The sequence below is a fragment of the Ambystoma mexicanum genome, chromosome 1p (assembly GCF_040938575.1).
Source record: "Ambystoma mexicanum isolate Mex_15411 chromosome 1p, UKY_AmexF1_1, whole genome shotgun sequence".
Taxonomy (NCBI): domain Eukaryota; kingdom Metazoa; phylum Chordata; class Amphibia; order Caudata; family Ambystomatidae; genus Ambystoma; species Ambystoma mexicanum.
Genome location: NC_090921.1, coordinates 697,757,818 through 697,780,090, shown reverse-complemented (window position 1 = coordinate 697,780,090; position 22,273 = coordinate 697,757,818). Strand labels below are relative to the sequence as shown.

The 22,273-nt window shown below is 47.3% G+C and overlaps 1 protein-coding gene across 5 annotated transcripts in view; it reads right to left on the bottom strand.

Annotated features, from left to right (window-relative positions):
- GON4L (gon-4 like) overlaps positions 1 to 22,273 on the bottom strand; it is a 2,357,623-nt gene that overhangs the window by 1,060,321 nt on the left and 1,275,029 nt on the right. The window lies entirely within an intron of this gene.

Here is a 22,273-nt window from a genome sequence, read left to right as displayed (position 1 = left end):
TCTCCCTCCTTGCACTGCACTATGCAGTAGGGTGCTCAAGTGTCTGTGGCAAAGGCCATATATTCCCCCTGCGCCCCACTCCTCCATTTGAATTGAGACGATGGCCCCTACTTATTGATGGGGGAGGAACCAACCTGCCAAGATGAGGATGGTGTCCCGGGGGTTGCTGAGGGCCCCCTCAAGGCAGGGGTGGGGGAGTGAATGTTGCTCCTACTTGTAGCTGTTTGGACTGCCACCAACTAGGGGCTCCCGTAGAACCCTCTCGTGGGAAATATCCTGGTGCTTTATGGAACTTCGTGTCAGAACTTCAAGGAATTTGGGGCCTGTGGTGCTGCTCCCTTACTTTCCAGCCGACTGGAAAAGCTAAAACCTTCAAGGTGTCAAGGAGACAGCTGCCCGCCACAAATAATCAAAGACGCCACTAGAGACCTGGCACCATTTATAACTAAACTAATCAACTCCTCATTCTCGTCTGGATCTGTACCCAGTAACTTAAAGGAGCCCTGGGTCTTACCCCTTCTGAAAAAATAATCACTGGACCCCTCAATGCCGACCAATTACAGGCCAACCACTACTGTACCATTTTTACTTAAGATCCTTGACAAAGTGGCCGACATCCAAATACAGAAGTGCTTACAGTTTAACCACCTCCTTGGAGCCCGCCAATCTGGATTCAGACCTTGTCACGGCACACAGACGGCTCCAATAGATTTAAAAATACAGATAGATGAGCTGAAGGATAAAGGAAAAACAGCCTTGCTGCTGCTTCTTGATCTCTCAGCTGCCTTCGACCTGGTGGATCACCAAGTGTTATGTGAACACCTAGCTTTGGTGGCGCACTTCTCACAAGATGCCATCACTTGGATTAAATCCTTTTTGAACAGGACCATGAGAGTCTTCTCTCCATTAGCAGCCGCTGACCCAATCCCAATCACCTGTGCTGAGCCACAACACTCTCGTGTCTCCCGTACAATGTATAATATATTCACAAAGCCATTGCTCGATTATCTAGAGTATCTGGGTGTCACCTACACCAACTACGCAGATGACACTCAGATCCTCATACCTCTTTCAGATGATTATGACGGGGACCTGGCTTTGGTGAATAAAATATACCTGATCAGCCAGGCTTGGATGGCCAAACACGGCTTATGCTTAAATGGCGATAAGACTGAGCTAATACTCCGCACCTCAACCATCCTCAGTAAATTGAATTCAAATTATACCTCCTTCCATATCAATGGAAACGATATTAAAGTAGAAAACTTTGGTATTTAGCTGGACTCTGCCTTCACATTTAACAAACCAGTTAAAGCCATGGCATCCTCTACAGCTTGCACTTGTAAGCTGATTAGGGCCCGCAAACCATTTCTTTCCAAAGAAAGTTGTACAACTCTAGCTAGAGCACTTAGCCTCTCCAAGCTGGATTATTGTAAAGCTATGTACTTGGGGGCTACCAGAGACATCACCAATAAAATCCAAATACTACAAAACAATGCTCTTAGAGCAGCCCATGGCATTCCAAGAAGAGAACACATCTCGCACCTGAGGAGACAGAACAAATGTCTCTCTACCAAAGACAAAATCGTGCTCAAAACTATCACTAACGCATAAATGCCTTAGCCAAGAAGCCCAAGCTACCTTTCTGAGAGAATCACCAAAAAATCCACTAAACGCCCCACAAGGACAGCCAACTCAGCATTTCTAGTCATGCCTAGATTCAGATTTAAAAAAGCAGGGGGTAGTAGCTTTCTGGTTTTGGCAGCGGAACCTTGGAACTCCCTACCTCCCTCTGTGACAGAGAATTCTCAGAAATGTGCTAATTCCCTCCACCTTAGAGACCCCCAGCAACTTTGCTGGATTTTGAGGACTTGATTTTTTTACCTAGAGAGAGTGAGGCCCTTTTTTCCCCTCTCATGCATTTTAATGTGATTTCTGAACCTGGTGTTTCTTTTGGTTATGGAGTCTGACAAACTCCATAGGCATCATCTTTTACATTGTGTCACACAGCACCTTCAGTGCAGTGGTACAGGGAAGTCTTTCAGTTTTCCCATGGTTTAAATACCTTCTCTGTGATAAACTACTGTTTCCCAGAGTAATAAAGTGAAATTGACTCTACTTACATTTGTAACTTTCTAGACCCAGCACACACTATCTTACAATAGGGTGCTGGAGGGGTTACCTAGTATCTACATTGTCTAGCTTCTCATGTAACATTTTTATGTTACCCTTTCGTCACTGAATGGCTGGTGGTAGTGGTTTATTTTTAACTACCGTGGTGTGCATTTACCGCAGGCTGCGTTCGCAGCTGCAGTAAAGCACCGAAGGGAGCCATTTTGTCCAAATAGCCCCGGTCTTCTTTTTTCGCCATTTCTTTGTGGAAAGGTCCTTCTTGAGATTTACTCTGTACGCCAAACCAGGTTTGGTCCCTTTGTTCGCTTTGCCTTTGGTGGGATTCATGAGTGAAGGCAGAAAGTGAGGGAGGTGCCCGCAACTCCCTGCGCTTAGTCTCTTAGGAGACCCAAATGCACCCTGTAGTGATTGGCCAGCTGTCTGGCAAGGACAGCCACCCTGCTGGGTGACCGACAGCTAGGCTGGAATGAATGGGAGAGAACTGAATTAAAGACTAGGCTTTTGGCTTGGAAGGCAGAGTCAACCACTGGACGTAGGAACCGAAGAAGAACTTGAAGAGGGCGCCTGCTGCAACTCCTGCATCGATGGTTTGCCCGGTGAATACATGCTTCTGTGCTGAAACTCAAAATTCGTATCGACAGAAAAGCCCCTGCAAGGACGACTTCTCCCCATGAGTTGGTGGGACCAATCAACTCCAAAGTAAGCCACCTGGACATTCTCTCAGAGCTGGTTGACTTTCCACAGAATTGCTGCTGAAAAACGAAACACCAGGGAGAGGAACACCAGATTGTGTGCGTTTCTTTTAAGCTGGGCAAGATCTCCAGGAAGACCAAGCCTGAGCTCCTACAACAGAAGGTGGGACCCCAAAAGCAAGGAAAGCCCATCTCGACAGCCAGGAACCAAAGTGTTGCCATTTGCGGTAGACGCTAGGAGCGGAAACACCCAACAGCCACTTGTTTGAAGATTGTCAATTGTGAGCGGTGACCGTCCCATTGCAGTGCAGGAGTCCCCAGAAGTCCTCCCTCTTGTCCCCATGACTGATGCCCACGAACATTGAGATCTGCAGAGCTGCTCAGGAACAGAAGTCATCTGCTGCATTTTTTTTCTTCAATACAAAGATACTGTAAAAGTCAGAGAACGTACCTCTTGCTGTAGAGTTGCTTGCATCTTCTACTACTCACAAGTCTAACAGCTTGTGGCCCTACATTGTTTCTTCTTTTTCTTCATAGACTTCTAAAACATTGTGCAAAGTTTTTCCTTACTTACCTGCAAAGAAGTGCTTCAGCTCATATAGACTTTTGCCCATTGACTTTGGCTTAGACTGTTCTACTGAATGACTCTTATTGGGGGGATCTGATTTGTCTGCTTTTTTTTTTAAAGCTCTTTTTATTAAAGTTTAATTACAGATCAACTGACAAAAACATCCCCTCCCCTCTCCCCTCCACCCCCAAAATCGACGAGCATTCAAATGAAAAGCAATATCCCCTTCTTTCCAAGCGGGTTCCCCCCGATTCACTGTAGGTCCAGGAGTTTCAATCGTTGCGGGCACCAACACACTCTGTAGTCCTCTTTAAGAAAAGACATTATGTCCCCCCAGTCCGCAGCAAAGTTCTGCACTTTATCGTCCATGGCATATGTCGCCCACTCCAGGGCCACTATTTCCCAAATTTTTCGTAGCCAATCCACCTCTGCGCTATTAGAATCATAGCCACCAGAGTCAGAACCACTTTAGCCTTCTCCCTTCCCCTGGGTCCTTCCCCCTCAGGGGCCCCAGGAACGGCCAAGAGGATCTGTACCGGCGACCTACTATACCCCTGTCCAAAAGCCTGGTCCTGTGCCCTTTGTATCTCTTTCCAAAAGGGTTCAATCTTGGGGCATGTCCACCATATATGCTCTACTGTCCCCGCCAACCCGCATCCCCTCCAACAGCCACCCGATTGCGCTGGGAACATCTGGTGGAGCCGATCCGGGGTGTAGTGCCACCCAAACAAGATCTTATACCAGACTTCCTGCAGCTGTGGCCGCCCTGGCCAGTTTCCTCTTCCACTCCTCCTTGATAATGACCCTACCCATCACCTGCTCCCATTTTTGCATGTAAGCCCACTGCATATCCGTATGTGAGCTAACTAAGATCTTATATATATTGGAGATAAGGCCCCTCGTTCCATCGTTGGTTAGCAGAAATCTCTCAAAGCTCGTTGGATCCCTTGTTGCAGCCTTTCTGATTTCCGGGTGAAGAACCCAGTGCCTTAACTGAGCGTATCTCCACCTTTCTCCCTCTTGTATTGCGAATTCCCGCTTACATTCCTCAAATGAAAGCACTTCTCCGCTGCAAAACATGTCACATAATTTCCTACAACCCCCTTCTTGCCATTTCGCAACCGCCCCCTTCTCCTTACAGGGGGCGAAGTCTCCATTGCCAAAGATGGGGGTAAATGGCGATGGATACGTTGTGATTCCCACTGACCCCACCAGCCTATCCCAGGCATCTGCCATTAGGTTAGTTATTGTACTTTCATAGATGTGCCGGGGTCGATGGGTTCTTGGGAGCCACAACACCTCCGCCAACTCCCGATGGGCTACTGCTCTATCCATTTTCACCCAAAGTTGGTCCTTCTGGCTTTCCTCTCCCCTCAACCATTCCCTGATTATACGGAGCTGCGTTGCTTCAAAATACTTCCGAAAGTTTGGTAGGGCCATGCCTCGCTCCCCCTTCGGGACCATCTATAGTCTACCACTCACCCTAGAACATTTCCCTTCCCAAACAAAATCTCTAGTCAGGGTATCCAACTCCTTAAAGAAACTCGAGGGAACTGGCTGCGGGATCGCCTGAAATAGGTACAGCAGCTGAGGGAGCGTTACCATCTTTACTGCCGCGATACGCCCTAACCACGATACTCTAAGCCCTCGACACTTTTGGTAGTCCCTCCTGATAGCTTTAAGGAGAGGGGGGAAATTAGCAGAGTACCACCCCGCCAGGGTAGCCGTAATTCTGACCCCTAGATATTTAATACCACCCGGACTCCACACAAGCTGTGTGCAGCCCTTTAGCTCTTCCCGATCGTTCCCCCGTAAAGTAAGGTTCAGGACCTCAGATTTCTTCGTGTTAATCTTTAAACCTGAGACCTCCCTGAATTTGCCTAATAGGGACATGCTAGCCTGGAGCGAATCTCTCGGTGCTGTCAACATGAACAGCATGTCGTCGGCAAAGGCAGCGACATTCTGCTGTTCACCCCCAAACGGGATGCCCCGGATCCCCCCGCCTCTCTGATTGCTTGCAGGATGGGTTCCAGATAAATTGCATAGAGAAGTGGAGACAACGGGCAACCCTGTTTCGTTCCCCTCTGGAGGTTCACCCTTCTGGAGGGGGACCCCTTCACCATTAATCTATTGGAAGGGGCCTTGTAATTAGCTTGGATCATGGTCAAGAATTCTCCCCTGAGACCCATCTTCTCCATCACTCGGAACAGGAAAGACCACTCTACGCGGTCAAATGCTTTTTCAGCATCAAGAGCCACCAAGACCGCGGGAGTGTTCGTTCTCTGAGCCTTTTCAACTAAATGGGCTACTCGTCTAATATTATCTGCCATTTGTCTGCCTTTGACGAAGCCTGCTTGGTCGGGATGTACCAGGTGAGGGAGAATGACATCTAACCTATTCGCCAGGATCTTAGTAAATATCTTTGCGTCTATGTTGATCAGAGCAATGGGTCGATAGGTTGCCCGCTCGTCTGGATCTTTATGTGGCTTTAGGACGAGGGTTACCTTAGCTTCCTCCATGGAAGGTGCAATCCTACCTGTCTGCCGAAACGAGTTATAGAAGGAAGTCAGTTGGGGGGCCAGTTAAGAGACAAACAATTTATAAAAGGCAACAGTGGAGCCATCTGGGCCCGGAGCCTTATTATCTGGGAGAGCTCTAATTACCCCTCTAACCTCTTCCGTAATTTCCCTGTTGAGGGCCTCCCGTGTTTCCCTGCTTACTTCCTGCAGCTGCACCGATTGCAAAAACTATTCCTGTACATCTCTACTGGGGTTCTGGGATGCGTAAAGGGAATATCAATACTCCGCAAGGGCTTCCTGTATCTCTTCCCGCTTAGTGACTCTCTCCCCCGATGTCAATTTCAACACTGCAATTGCATTTTTCGCCCTCTGTCCCCTAAGTAATCGTGCTAAAAGGGTGTCTGCCTTATTTGCCTTAGCATAACATTTCTGTCTCACCGCTAACAGCGCCCCCTCCGCGTTCTTGGTACGAAAAGTTCCAACTGCCCCAACGCTCTCCTGTAATTCCACATAGCCACCCAGGAAGGAGTACTACCTGCCGCTTGTCTAGCTACCTCCACCTCGGCCTCTAATTGGAACTCCAATGCCTTCATTTGCTTTTCTCTGAAAGCTGCTGCTGCAATTAATTCCCCCCCTTATGGTAGCCTTAAATGCGTCCCACCTCACTCCCTCTCCCGTATCGTCCTTCCTGTTAACCGCAAAGACCACCTTGATCTTTTCTTCAATATTCCCACACACCACCGGGTCCCTTAAGATCGCCCTTGGCAGTTTCCAACCCCACACTCCCCTCCCCCTCCGACCCAAATCCATCACTGCCGAGACTATTTTATGGTCCGCTATTCCTATCGGGCCCGTCTCCACTTCCCTGACCCTACCCACCAGACCTATCGATGCTCATATGTAGTCTATCCTGGATTGCGAGCCATGAACTCCCGAGATGAAGGTAAATCCCTCCTTGTCCCCCTTTAATTCCCTCCATACATCTCTCAAACCCAACTCGCTAATCTTTTCTTTCAAAGCGGCCGACATTACTGCACCTCCTCCCCTCATCCGATTACCATCTCTGTCCCTTTCCCTATCCCAAGCTATGTTCAAGTCCCCCAAGAGAACAATCTGACCCCACGCGTGCTCTTCCAATAGTTTTAATACCCGCAATAAAAACTGCTCCTGACCAGTATTGGGGGAATACACAACTGCAATAGTATAAAGAGCGTCTAGATATCTCCCCCTGACCACCAAAAAGCGCCCTTCCTTATCCCTCGTCACTGTTTCTACCTTGAAGTCGATCGAATTCCTAATGGCCAGAGCTACCCCTCTCGCTTTGCTTTGTCCCGAGGCGTGGAAGATCTGGTCAAATCCCCGCAGCTTCAGTCTCCCCTGATCCCTGCTCAGAAGGTGCGTTTCCTGCAACCCCATAATGTCGGGCCCTTCTTTTCTCGTGAATTGTTCCAATTTTCTCCTCTTTAGCGGGGAGTTCAGCCCCCGCACATTATGTGTTATCCACTTAAGATGTCAGAACTAAAAGACCGATTGCCCCTGTAACCACCTACTCTCCCGCTCCTCCCTCTTTTGAATGACGCGTCGCCCCTCTCCCCAGGTTTCTCCCCCAACTCGCCCCCTAACCACCTCCCCTCCCCCCCTGGGAGGATTATCCCTCCCCGCTTACTCACCACTCCCACATCGGGCTTCTCCGCCCTTAACATTCCCAACATGGTTGCTCCCCCTAAGACCCCTATAGCCAATTCTCCTTTTAAGGGCCCACCACCCCTTCCAATACCAGCGAACTCAGGAGTCTGACGCCTGTACATTACTCTCTTCGATAAAATGTTCTTTTCGTAGTTTTTCGTCCTTTCCGTTTTTCCTCCTCTTTTTCTCTCCCATCGTCGTCCATTCCTAGGGTTTCAACCTGGGGCGCCCCGGCCTGGTCTGTGGTCCGGAAGTAGAGGCGGCTTCCTCCAGTTCAATTCGGAGGAGATCCGCTCCCTCCTGCAGGGACGTAATACGCCTCGAGGCCCCTTCCCAATCAAAGAGAAGGCCAAATGGGAATGTCCATGTATATCGAATGCCCTTCCCGTTCAGGACTTTCAACAGCGGGCCCATTTGTCTCCGCTTCAGCAATGTGCTGCTTGCCAGGTCCTGGTACAGTGCAATTTGTTCTTCTTTGAACAATATGGGTTCCCGCTGCCATGCTGCGCGCAGAACCGCCTCCTTCTGGGCGTACCTAGTAAACGCTGCAAGCACATCTCTAGGCCTCCCCAATGGACCTTTAGGGGTACGCCCAGTTCTATGAACTCGGTCTAATTCAATCTTCTCAGGGCTCCCTTTCCCCAGAATTTCTGCAAGGATGCTCTGAAGCACTGCTTTTCAGGCAACATTTTCACTCTGATATTGACCCTACGAGAACGGTTTTCCAAGTCCTCCATTTGAGTTTCAAGATTGCGTGTGGCCACATCAAGCCTCTCAATGGCCTCACTATTGGCCGTTGTTTCTGCACCAACTTCTTGAAGGCCTCTTTCCAGCGTATCCGTTCTCTCCCCCAATTGCCACATGTCTTGTCTTGTCTTATCTTCTTATCTCTCCCAGGGCTTCAGACAAGTCCGCACGCATCAACTGAAATTGGTCTTGAAAAGTTTGCGCCAGATTTGATTGTAAAACGCGCAGTTCATCCAGAAATTCCATTCTGGTCATAGCTGATGATTCCTCCGAGGCCCCTCGGGGCGAGTCCTCCCCCAACCATCCTTGTGGAGCCCCATGTCCCTCTTTTGATGAATGTGCCAGCCAGATTGCAGTGAGCGTGCCCAATGTGTCAACCGAGGCTTGAGCCGCCCTCCCCCCTTATCCCTGGCCTTCAAAGACATATCGCTCCCTTCCCCGTCTGTTGCACTTAGGGAACTTACACTGACGGCTATACTTAGCTGGTTCTCGTATCGCGGAGCCGCCTCTAAATTGTGCAAGAGATGCAATCTATCGGCACCAAGAACCAGGATTTTTGCCGCCAAGGACCATTATAAGGGAGCGAACTTCCAACAGACCAGAAGGAGGGGGGAGAGGCTCAGGATTGCCAACCCCCGTTGCCCTAGGCCTCACTACGGTAGCTTCCCAGGTGGAACTGGTCGCTCTTGCTCTACGTCTGGTTAACTGGGTACCACTCAGTCCTCAACCCAGCTCACGCTGAGATCTTCTCCACTTCCTTGGGAGAGGGGCCGGGGCAAGGCTATTAACCCCAGCCCTGGGACCATTCCGATGGTGCCCATCTCTGAGGGCTGCTTCCTGTTTCAGTATCCCTCTGCTCACTTCACCGCCTCCCCCAGAGCCAGGCAATGACCACAGATTCGCTCTGGGAAAGGGCCTCCAGTCGGGGTGCCAGCTTTCACTCCCACGCTATCTAGTCTCTCTGAGCGTCAACTTGTCCCCCCTGCTGCAGATGTGGTGGTATCTCCCTTCCCTTGGTGTGGGGATGTGGGGTGTTTACCCGCGGTGGGGCCCCCTTCTGCCCTGCCACCTGTCACAGGGAGAGCGTATCTCCACTCAGCGCTTCCCGACTCACCCGCTCACTCTGGCCTCCTCGAGAGCTCCATTGCGCCGCACCAGCCGAGGTGCCTCCTCTCCCCTAGCAGCGCTGCTTCGATGCTGCAGGATCGCTCCCGGAGCTCCTTTCCTTGCGCCACCTCCAACGAGAGGGGGGCCGAACAGCAGGCCCGTCCACGGGCTCGCCCACACCGCCCGGGGGACCTCTCCGAAGCCAGCCCGCCGAGCACTCCGTCCGCAGTGGCGATGGGGGAGGGGCAGATCTCCGAACTGCGTCCAGGTGGTCTCTCCCCCTCAAGGCCCTCACTCCTCTTCCGTTCCGGGCGGCCACTATCCTCGCTTCTCCCGAGCTCCCCCGGCGGTATCAGCCACGGCCGCGCTGCTCGGCCCCCAGCGGGCTCCCTCACAGTCAGTGCGCTGTCTCCAGCTGCGCCGCTCCGGAGCCGTGCACCAAGTTGCCTTGTGAAGCCGAACGGTTTCTCCCCTGCTCAGGATCTTCCACAGCTTTTTTCTGCCCGAATCATGAACCGTTAGTGGGGCGGTGGGCACTTTCCCTCAAACGGGTCCGGGGAACGCCGTCGGCACGTCTACTCAGTGCCGACGGCCATCTTGAAAACCGTATTTGCCTGCTTAAGAATATTTCCCGGTCTCTTGTAAGCGCTAATAGCCTTTTCTTTTGACTTACTCTAAATGCAACAGTGATATATTAATGTCCCCAGCACCCTAGCTATTGAAGTCACCTGAGGGTGTAGGTTGTGTCTGTGGTCCATCCCAAAAGGGTACTTACTGATTTAGAAATGTTAAGAGTATTTTCTGTGAAGTATATTTGAGTGTTACTATTATATTGCTCCGTTCTGAAGAAGGCTTACTCTGACTGATAAATATATACATTTTTTATTCAAGAAACCTTGTGAGAGTTTATTTGAATACTTGTCACTGTGGATCTCTGTGTAACTCCCCTACAGCTCACATTGACCCCTCTTGAGATGGGTCTGGCTGCTCAACACACTACCAAACTGTGTAGTACAAGCTTATACCAAAGGTTGGGTTTCCTATTACCTGTAGTCAGGGTTGTTGTAGTGCACCCAAAGGGTACTGCATACAATCGCGCCTAACACCCTCACTGAGAGCTAACAAACCTTTCTTTATGTTCAGGCCTAATGCCATAAAGTGGATGGTTACGAATGAGACAAATGGTTAGTTCTAGTCCTGCACTTACAAGGATATCTGACTCTACTTCTTTGACTCCGCCAAGTAGTTTAGTCCCGACTACCAATCTAGTTTCTACGCAACTTAGTGTATATACTCAGTCCGCATTACGCACTGTGTCCATTGTATTTTTGTATCTACTGTAACTATTTACTGTAGCTATTGTATTTTTTGTATATACTGTAACTAAACTGAAAGTATACATGTAACCTCTTGTGTGAGCAAGACTAAGGCTAAGCAACCATACCTGCCACCACCACTGTGCACTGCTAACACTAACACCCAGGACATGAAAGATGGCATCACAAATGTCATTGATGACATCACATGTTTAGCCCCTTTGTTTTTGTTCCCTGCCACATATATAAATATATGTATGTATATTCAGTAAAAAAAACTTTGTTAAAGGGACGTCATACTTCACAGTAAAACCGAAACACACTTGCCATTCGCTAATTATGGTAAGCTAAGCAACCATAACTCGTGCCACCTACATGCATTGCTAAGACTAACACCCAGGACATCAAAGATGACATCACAAATGTCATTTATGACATCACTGCGGATGTTTTCAGGACGTCATCATGTGTTACGCTCACCTGGACCCCACAGGGGTGACGATCGGACCCAGACAGCTGCGGTCTCTGTCAACGTGATGCGTAGTGCAGAGAGGACTGTCTGGACTGGCCCGCCTAGTATTGTCTGCTCGACCCGAAGAAGTATTTTCCTGCAAGTGGAGACAGGGATTAGCCACCTGTGGGTTTTAGTGATGGCCTCCCAACTGTTCTCGCTCTCCCCCACTAATCACCTCCGATATCCCCTTAGTAACCTCACCTTATGTTTGTAAAAGATGAGCTCTCCATCCTGCGTGTCTTGCAGGGGCGCGTAGATACCAGTTACTTCACTGGTTTGAAGGCGTTGGGAGAGTTCCGGTAAGCATTGACTTTGAAGTCCCAGGCAGGATTAGTAAGTATCAAGGTCAAATAGTTCAATGTGCCCAATGTTCACTCTTGTCCCCTTCCTTAAGTTGCAACCGAGTTCGTGAGAAGAAGGTCTCGTAGCTGCTGCTGGCGTTCAGGTAAGAGTCTGTTACCCAACGCTGTCCGGTAACTATTGCATGCGTTAACGTGTTGTTTTTCTCCCTCTTTACAGATGCGGCATATGAGGATATGGAGAATAATACCGCCGGTGGTAAATCAGGTAAGTCTATGGTGGTAAGAGGTATTTGTTGATTCCCTTGGCTCACCTTGTTATTCTTGTGCCCTTAGGTGCCGGAGTACGGCGAAGAAATGATGGACAGTGCCGGATCGAAAGATGCTGTGAGAACTGGCGAGTATGGCGCCGTGCTGGAGCTGGCGAAGCGACGCGTGCAGGACCGATGTACTTTCCAGGTCAGGAGATGAAGTGGATCCGAAATCAGGTGAGGAATTTGAAATAAGTTTGTTTTGTAACCTTGTCCTTTTCTTCCTCTTTATTCTGGGAGCTCCGGATTCGAGGCGGGCGTGGCAGAAGACTGGATGCTGGCTGCAGGCACGGTGAGAGTCACGCTGCTGGATGCAGAACAACACGAAGCATGTGCTGCTGTTCGGGCGTGGTTTAAATAGCCTCCAAAGTAGTCCCAGGAAAGAAGTTCCCCAGGACCACACCCGAGTAAAAAATAGTCCCTGTAGTAAAATAGTCCCATCCAGGCCTCACGTTGGCTTGGATTTACTTGCAGCATGGTCTGCATGAGGTAAGTAATGTCTATGAGCCTGGCGCCTATGGCGCCAGGACTGATTTTTATTATGAGCCTGGTGTCTACGGTGCCAGGACTGAACCCAGACAGCCCCTAGCTGGGGCTGCTGGGTTTTTTGTAAATGTCTGGATGCCTGCTCCCGGGGCTGATGGGCTTGATCCGGATGCCCGTGGGTAGGCATCATGACATCATGTGACCGCACCCACGCTAAGCGTGTGGACTAATTTGCGCAGTTTGTCTGCTTCCGCAACATTGCAAAAGAACTAATACATACATGGGAAATTATTTTACAGTATAAAATGACCATTTCACATGTCCCATACAATAGCTCTGTGAACATGTTTAGAATTTTAGCCGCGCTTTTGAGTGATCAATATGGTCACGAGGTGCACCCCTCCACCCCTATAAATGGCCACACTCCCGAGCTCATCTTCATTGTGCCTTCGGCTATAGCAGTTTGAGTTGTGCTGCCTTTACTGCTGTAGCAACCATTTGGCAACTAATCCTTATGGCATCCATGTCTACTGTTGCTTCATTAGCCTCAGTACCACCCCCAAACCCTCCACCGCCACCACCTCCCCAAGGACCCGCAGAGGGATATACGGGTGAGGATGTAGAGAGTGAGTAAGAAGAGGAAGAAGAGAATGAGGTGGAGGAACTCCGCACTACAAACACTCGCCGGGAGTTGTGGGTGTGGCGGTTGTTTTCCGTTTGTGGGAACGTACCGAAAGCACGTGCTAACCTGGTCAGGTGTAACCAGTACCAGTTGGTGCTGAGTCGCGGGAGACCTGGTGCGTACAGCTTTGGTAAAACAACCATGAAGCAACAACTAACTTTGTTCCACAGTGCAGACATTCGGAAGGTGGTGCCATGAGAAGAACGTAGTAGATTGAGTTCCTCCACAGCATCCTCCGTGTCCGATCCTCTCACCACAAGAGACACTCCTGTGGGGGAGCGCATCCCTCTAGCTGCCTCACAAGCCATTTGGGATGCTGTTGACCCTTGCCTTTCGAGAGTCACAGTATTCTGTGTGTATTGTGACGAAGTACTCTGCAGGGGGGGAAGAGTCTTGGAAGGGCTTTTGCGGCTACGGTCACAGAGCACCAGAAGAACTGCTCCCTACCTAAGTAAAGCCCACCCTATATCTTTCTCTTTCCACCTGGCCCTTCTTATCCGCGTGGTTGGTGTCCCTTCCTTACCCTCCTTTGCCATCCTCTCCTAGTGTGGCGTGTCTTCAAAAGCAGTAAAGTGGAAAATTACAAAAATTATAAAAAAGGCTCGTTTCAGAATCACCTTTCTCAGTTTAACAATAGAACTATCAAGTGACTGTTGTAGGCCCCCGCACATTTTTGGAAAAGTCTGCGGAAAGTCGTAGGACACACAAAAATGGAGGGTGCAAGCGTAGCAAACCCAATGGACTTTTCGCTGGGAGTAAGTGGTGGCTCTGAAAAGAGCCTTTTGGTGATGTTGCGTCTGCTGTAAAAAATGTAGGTTGGTAAAAATGGATTGCCAAATAGGCGACTACGATTCCAAAAACAGTCTCAATTTCTGCGAAAAATGAAAGAGCTGCGAAACAAAATGTTTTCATTGTGGAATGAGGACGTGCCAACATCTCTTAGATGTCATGATTCCTGACCCTCATGTCCCCAGCCCTCCAAGATGTTAGGCTGGAGCCAGGCCATGATCACCTACATGGCCCTCAAGGGCCTCTCCATCCCTCCAAAGACCCACTTGGAGTCAGACTTGGCGCTTGTGGCATCAGACTCACTCACTCCCATAGGAGAACATTGGGGATTGGACTTGTAGTGCATCGGTGGGGACAAGATGGATGCCCCCTCATATTTCGGTTCCCAGAACTGCATGTGCAGTCTAGTCTTTTGGGTGTGGTTCAGCCCAGAGACACCTGGGATACCCAGAGACTATTTAAGCCACGCCCAGCCTAAGAAACATGCTTTGTGTTTTCTGCACCTGCAGCGTGACACTCGCCATGTTCGGTTCGGTCTCCAGTAGGCCTGCATCTTTCTTCTGCGCTCAGCTCCTGCAAGAACACCACCACCATTGGGAACAGCCTTACCTTGCGGCGCTTCTGCTCATCATTCATCGCTTCTTCTGTTCTGCGGGCATCTTCGGCGGTGTCATTCCCCTCCCGGCACGCCGCTTTAAGGAAAAGGGAAAAGCACAGAAAAAAGGCATTAGTAAGCATTCAGCAAATCTTTGCTTATTTTTATAGACTGTACGAGCTTCAAACGCTTACCTGTATCCCAGCCGCTCTGGGGGAACTCTGTGTCCGGAATTTCTCATCCATTTGCAAGAGGGAAAAGACATTCCAGGTTAGCGTGGAAACATCTAGAGGCGCCGCATACCACGCTTACTCACCACATTTCTTCTTCATAACCGGCATCCACGCTGAAAACGTCGCGGCACCTAAAAGACACAGAAAAAGAACTCAGTTCAATACACATACGAAAGGGTTGCATCGCGCTCTCACTCACCTTCAGCGCTACTCATCTCGGCAGCACGTCGCCATCCCCGGACGCCGGGCCTCATCTAAGGAAGGAGAGGAACAAAGTTGGAGAACTGTTCAAAAGACTAATTATACTTACCTGTCGGACTCTTGCCAGTGAAGTAACTAGGCGCCCCTGCGCTGATAGCAGGACGGAGAGCACACTTTCCAAGAAAACAAGGTGAGCTGTGGATCAAAGGGAAGGGTTGGACCCGGGGAAGAAGGGGTTCAAGCACAGAGAGACAATAGGGAGTTAAACTCTACCAATCCTGTATTTCAGGCCCAGTCTCCAGTCGAGTCGACTCCAGGGAAGGGTCCGAGGTCGTAAGAGGTGAGAACAGGCTGAGTGATGTCCCCGTGGATACCAGGTGGGCGTTACATTAGAAAGGCACAAACAGCCTTATTCACATTGCGCCTCGCTTTCTCCATTTGTGGACCAAATGCTGAAGAACGCAGCCCTATTTGTCTTTGTGCAATAAGGGAAAAAAACTATTTGTAAACATGTCCATGACCTTCGCAAGTCGTCCTTCATTGCAAATTGCAAAGAAATTCCAGACACATGGCCTAAACTGTTTCCTCCGCAATGAATGATAAGTATATCAGGATGACGCTCTGTCTGTAAAGTTGCACAGAGAGGTACCAAGTCCAGCCACCTCATTCCACGCACGCCATGCAAGTGCACTTCCACATGAGGAAATCCAAGATCTGCACGTAGACCGCAACTTTCTGCATGCACCTTCAACCAATGTATACATGAGTCTCCCAAAATCCAGATAATCTGTCGAGCACACAGAGCCATGGCTGTCTGGTCTCCAGTCAGGGAAAAGACGTTCTCACTAAATTTCTCCGTACAGAACACACCCACTGAACTTTACTGACCAATTCCTACCTTCGCACATTCTCATTTGCATGCGTCGCCACCCCAGATTCCCCATTGGTAATACGCGCCGCCTGCAAACTACCGCCATGTTCGCAGACATGTACAGGATCAGAGCGCGTGACGACTGTACGTTTAAATATTATTCCCCTGTTCCCCTTTAAGGTGGGCTCTGAAAAGAGCCAGGTTTTTTTCTTTTGGGCAGATGCCTTACAGACACCTGTTATTTTGTTTTTAAAAATATTTTTTGATCTTACTTTACTCCTACAACCATTACAGAACCTTCTCCAAAGCAAGCCTCACATTCCAAAAGAACATGGCATTTCCCAAAGAAGATAACGCAACACCATCTGCTTCTAAATAAGCCGCATTTCTGGGAACAATGTTCTCTTGGCTGCAGAAAAACACACCAGCACGTAACATAAAAGCACGCATGCCGCGACTGATGCTAAACCTCCCAATACTTTGATCAGGACAGAAAACATAACTGTTGTCCCATTTTCCTCTAGGGAGTAACCCAGAAAAAATTAATTTTGCAGTTGGAAAGATGTTCATGACTGCTTGAACCAACTGTTCCAAATCTTCCAACAAAGTACATGAACTCACATAGCCCAACTGGCAAGCACCGTAGTGCAAAAGTACCACATGAGGAGGGGTCATGGTACGCATCTCGGTGCAAACTTGGAGAATTGCTGCAACATTGCGCTCTGTCTCAGCGCTCCACACCACTTCCACTCCTCTCACATCGAAATGGTGTGCCACATGCCTACTTTCGGCATAGTGCTATAAACCATGCACAAAAATATCTCCAAGGACCAAAACCCTGACCCTCTGCACCTCTGCCATCTTCAGTATACGCACCGTCTTTCGACATAAAAGAGCGATGTGAACATCTGATTGGCTGATGCCTACAGTCCACTTTCCATGCTGGATTTGCTGTAGAAACCCGTATGTGACACGCCTTACCCGCAGACAAGCGTTGTCTACGTGCGGCATGTAACTCTTAGTCAGTCCTTCTACCCTTTCCACATCACTCACAAATCCATTCCCTCATTGGACACAACTAAGCAGTCACACAACCATCCACCAATCCCATTCAACATCCCTACATCTAACTCATCAAAATTGCGCACTTCAAATGTACTTTTGATCACTCTGAATGCAAGTCGCATATAATTGCAAAGCACCTACATCAAAAACTACTGTGCAAGTGTCGCAGATTTTTACGTACAGCTCCATGCATGCGTATAAAGTAGAGGTATGCATATTTTAATCAGAGAATATGTGCAACCCTTATGATTGCATTTAAACAAATGAATGCCACCAAATCTGCATAGCCAATACATACCAACGCTCGCCCTTAAAGTGCAAGATGTCTGATTTGTCATTGCCAAACCGCACTACTTCTTACTGTCTCCCGCATAACCTATACATACGTTGCAACCCTCCCTATTTAGCGCAAAACTAGATTTTCCATTAGAAAATGGCACAATTGTTTTACTATGTACCGCCTACATAGATGCTACTTAATGCGATCTTATGAGAAAAATAAACGCTCCTGGTTGCTGTGGTGACATCTCCCTCTGAGGCTCTCCCGATTTTTCAAAATCGTACTTATAATATGAAAGTACAGAAATGTTTCGCATCTACTATAATGACCTATCGCTTACAAACCTCCCTGCTATAGATAACAACTTAAAAGAAACGAGGCATTTTCATAACCTAAAAATTGTACTAATTTCTGTAGCACGTGCAACTAACATAAGGCAAATAACATACAAAGGCAGCACATAGTGAAGTGAAATGCACACATGCACTGTGTTGAAATATGAAAGGAGAATACTCCAACGAAAGATGCAAAATTAACGTGTACAGTAACATCACTGCTTTAAACACACTAAGTTACTAACTTCTTTTTACAATCGCAGTGAAGACACCTCTCCAGAAAATCAACAGCATCTACACTGCAAACGACATATCCAAAGAAACCTGGTTATTCTGCAAAAAAAAGTACTTACAGTAAGACCTTTAAATTCTAACTATTCCTCAAACAGACTGTGTGGGTTATGTATTTAATTTGCGCACCAATGCAAACAGTGATTTCTGAACCATTCTACCCACAAATCCCCATTTATTAAACAAAGAATAACAGGCAGAATGGCTCACAAATTCCTGTGTGTTTGGAACTCAAATAACATACAGAAGCCTTAGAATGTTAGTACTAGAAAAAAAATAGCTGTTTCAAATTTATGCCATTACATTTACTATTAATGCTTCTCCTCACCACTAGCCCACTTTGTACTCTCATCTGAAGCACATTGTAGTGCTATACAAACAGAAAATAGCCTTGCCAAATCATTGTAAGAGGCAAATGCACATTCACACACCACCACAAAGAGCTTCCCCACCAAACTCATGCACGTATGCACACATACATTGTACAACAGACCAAACCATGCCTTCTTTTTTTTAACAGACCCCAAAGAATGCCTACCAAAAAGCAAGTCCGTAGAAAGGAACACAGAATTAGAGCAAATAAAAATAAAAGTATCCAACCTAAGCATCCATCTGTAGCAGAGTTTGTAAAGAACATTGCAACAGAACAGCTAATACAGTCGTTTAGCGAAACCAATGAAGCTTCAACTACCGAAACTTTACCACCTCCAACAAAATGTGGCACAAAACACAAAACACTTTACAAAAAAATATTGGCTACTAGTACTGCTAACAATACTCCTATTAATCCTGATATAGTAACAAGAACCTATAGTAAAAAAAAGTATTTTAGCAAAAGTGTTTCGCCACAGAGTCCTTCAGAATCTAATAAGAAGAGGACCGAAATCATCCTCAACCCTTATAACCTACCGTAGAAAATTAATCCTACAAGCTCTCGTGGACAGTGCAATCCTTCTCAAAAGGAAGTTGTTTATATTATTGTTAAATAGGATGAAACCACTAACAAAACTAAGTACCAAACTACAAAAGAAACTTATCAATAAACGGAATGTGAACAAAAATAACTTTTTACATATTTGTGGAGGTGAATGGAGTCACACAACAACCACAGAACCATATTTTAATGAAGAAGCATACTAACAAAATCAAACAAAAACAATTGCCATCCATAGCAGTGGACGAGGGTATGAAAAAAATCAATAATAGCATCATGGAACGAGAAACACTGCTTAGAAAAGTATCCCCTGAAAACTCAGAATTACCTCTCTATTTGACTGAACCAGACCGTCCAGTATACAAATGGCCGTGCACGTCAATGTGTGCCATTCCTAACAAATCTTTCAAATCTTTACGTCAGTTCCTCAATCAGTATGTGAAAGGGAAAGACAAAATTAAAATGAAAGTGCTGCAAAATATAGATATCTGTCCAGTGTGCAAATACACAGGACTACAAGGACATTCATTAGCCTGCATTTCTGGACCTATTTGCAAAAGCACCTTCCATGATATCAAAAGGATATCAATACATCATTCAAATGTAAGAAATCTAGTGTATAAAATATACTATGCTAAAAGTCCAGCTTCAGAATTAGCCAATTTAAATCACACTGCATGGTACACCCAAATATCTACAAGAAGAAATTGACCGTATCCAGAGAAAATATTTTGGAAGTGAAAGCCACTTACAAAATGCAATAGTTCTAGAACAGACTAGCAACAATTCTGCACATAACCTTCTTGTCATGATCTCTGCTTCCAAAAGATCAGGACTTGCCTGACTCCCTTGGAAGCAGACCCATAACCCCGGTTCCGAGTGCCAGCCAGTCCCAATTGGGACCTTTTGGACCCTGCCCTGGCGCCAGTGGCACCAGGCTCATAAAGATGCCCAGTCCCAGCGCTGGAAGCGCCGGGCTCATAATGCTTGGGTGGACTTACCTGCAGCAGACCATGCTGCTTACTTACCTGCCAGTTGAACCCCTGATCCTCTTCTGTTTGGGACTACTTTTCCTGTTGGGTGGGGCAGGAGCCACTCCCTAGGTTCAGAACACTGGAACTCTTCTGGAAAGCAGGAACTCTTTTCTTAGGCGTGGCTGTGGAAGGAGATACCTAAGCACTACAGGAGGCTATTTAAACCACACCCGATGGATGAATCTTGCTTTGCGTTATTCTGCATTCTCTGCAGCAGAACGCTCATCGTGTCTTCTGCTTCTGATCCTGGGCCTAAGGGAACAAAGGCTTACCATCCTGGAATCCAGTCTTCAGCAGCACCTGTAAAGACAAAGAAAGAACAGGTTAGCACTACGGTCTTCAGTGGCAGCGCATCTCTTACCTGGTCCATCGGCTGTCACCAACGCCTCGCGCTGCATTCCGGCATCTGAAAGACAAAGGCTTACCGACTCTTCGCATGCTCCGGAGGTCTTCGCACTGCATTCCGGCATCTGAAAGACAAAAGCTTACCAGCTCTTCGCACGCTCCGGAGGCCTTCGGCGCTGCATCCCGCATCTGAAAGACAAAAGAAGGTGCGTTTAAAGACATTGGGCAACTTTATTACTCACGTGCCATTACTCCTTCCCACGCCGAATCCAGTGGGTATTCCAGCACCCTTCAGCTTCTCTAAAGCTCCGAACTTGTACCTGCAAGATAAAAGGGACAGTTAGTGCGCATCGTGAAGCAGGCTACAAGCGCTTACTTACGTGCTTCCAGGCGCTTCTATTCCTCACGCGGGTTCGATCCTCAACTCTCATCAGCCCGCCATCCGCCATCGCCGGAACCCTGCAAAACAAGAGATATCATTACAAAAGACTTTTAAGACATAATTTACCGTTCGTGCAGTTAACGACGCACAGCAGTCCTCTGAGGTCAAGAGGCCTGCACCCTTATCCAGTGAAGAAACTGGTTACGGCACCCTGCCCCGAGGCAGATGGAGAGCTCGGCGTTCACTTACCTAAGGTGAGGGTGTTAACCTTTGGGGTTCTACAGGAGAAGAGAAAGGGAAGAGGAGAGAGGCACCCAATAACCCTAGTTCATTAATCCCATATTTTCTATCTGCAGACATCTTACTCTTCGAGTCAGACATACAGTGCACAGAGGTCCAGCCCAAAGAGCCAACCGTGTGTTACACATCACCTTTGAAGATACGGCATTCCCCCAGTCAAGACCGGCGCCTCTGCGGGAATCAGGTGAGCGTTACACTTCTATTGCACACATACAAAAAAGAAATACTAAAATTTTAAAGTGCATCGGCTGAAATACCAAACCATGTGTGTGTGTGTTGTCGCAGAGCATTTTACAAAAGGAACACAAAAAATATAGTCAAAGCATACAAAATAGAAGGCAATGAAGATTCCAAATGGTTTGAAGTAGCTCTCTACCTTTTAGCTGAAAACAAATATCAAATAAGTGAACCCCTGATATGTTGCCGTTACTGTACTACAAAACTAGACAACAACCAAACTCCTTCACGTGCCATCACAAATAATTTGGAATTGTTTCCACTACCAAAAACCCTGAAACAACTCAATTTGTATGAGAGCATCATAAATCAAACAGTTCACCCATTTCAAGCAATTATACGCCTTCACCCAAAAACAGCAAAATTACCTCCCTCTGAATTGGTGAAAGGCATTTGTGGCAAAGTAGTTTATTTGCCATTAGATCCAACAGAAAATGTACACAATATAGGAGTGCAACATTCAATAGAACATTCTTTAATTGTCTTGGTAAATGGTGTACCAACAAAAGACAAAAAAATTTGGCAACAACTGGTGGACTTACATAAATTTAGACGAGCCTTGCAATATCTAAAAGAGAATAACGAATTTTACAAGGAAATAAATATTGAAGAAAGCTTAAGGGAAACAACTGAAATAATTGAAGAGTCATCAGAAACTGGACAATTCGAACTTCTGGATCCTGCTGCAGTATCCACTCTTTTGGACCAGTACACAATTCATCCATTGCATTCCAATGAAAGCATAGATGATGCACTAGAAACTTAATAAATGCGACAAACCAAAGGTTCACCAATGAGCATATGGGAAAAAAGTATAGAAGCACGTGCTTTTCCACTGCTATTTCCTACTGGAAAAGGTGGAAGTTACGATGATAGACCCACTCAGATTGCGGCATCAGAATGCCGCTCATTATGAATCTATTCGGAAGATCCACATTTTTTCTAAACCTGGGAATACATATTCCACCTACTCTTTGAAATTGAACTAGCAACCCTATGTTACGGAGTTGCACACATTTTGATATCTGGAACCCACATTCAAAATATGTCAGCTACGCAATTAATACAAAAAGTACAAGAAAAAGATGAGGTTTTACAATCAAGTATAACAAATTTGTTTGCAAACATGCGTGGTAATATACTGGTTCCGACGGCACGGAGACCTACGTTGTATGATCAGAAACCTTGGACCACCGACTTGGTTTGTTACACTAAGTTGTGCAGAATATGCATGGGAAGATTTACATGAGTTCCTACGCATATCAAACAGCAACAAAACCAACATACATTTATTAACACCTGGAGAACTTTGCTCTCTAGA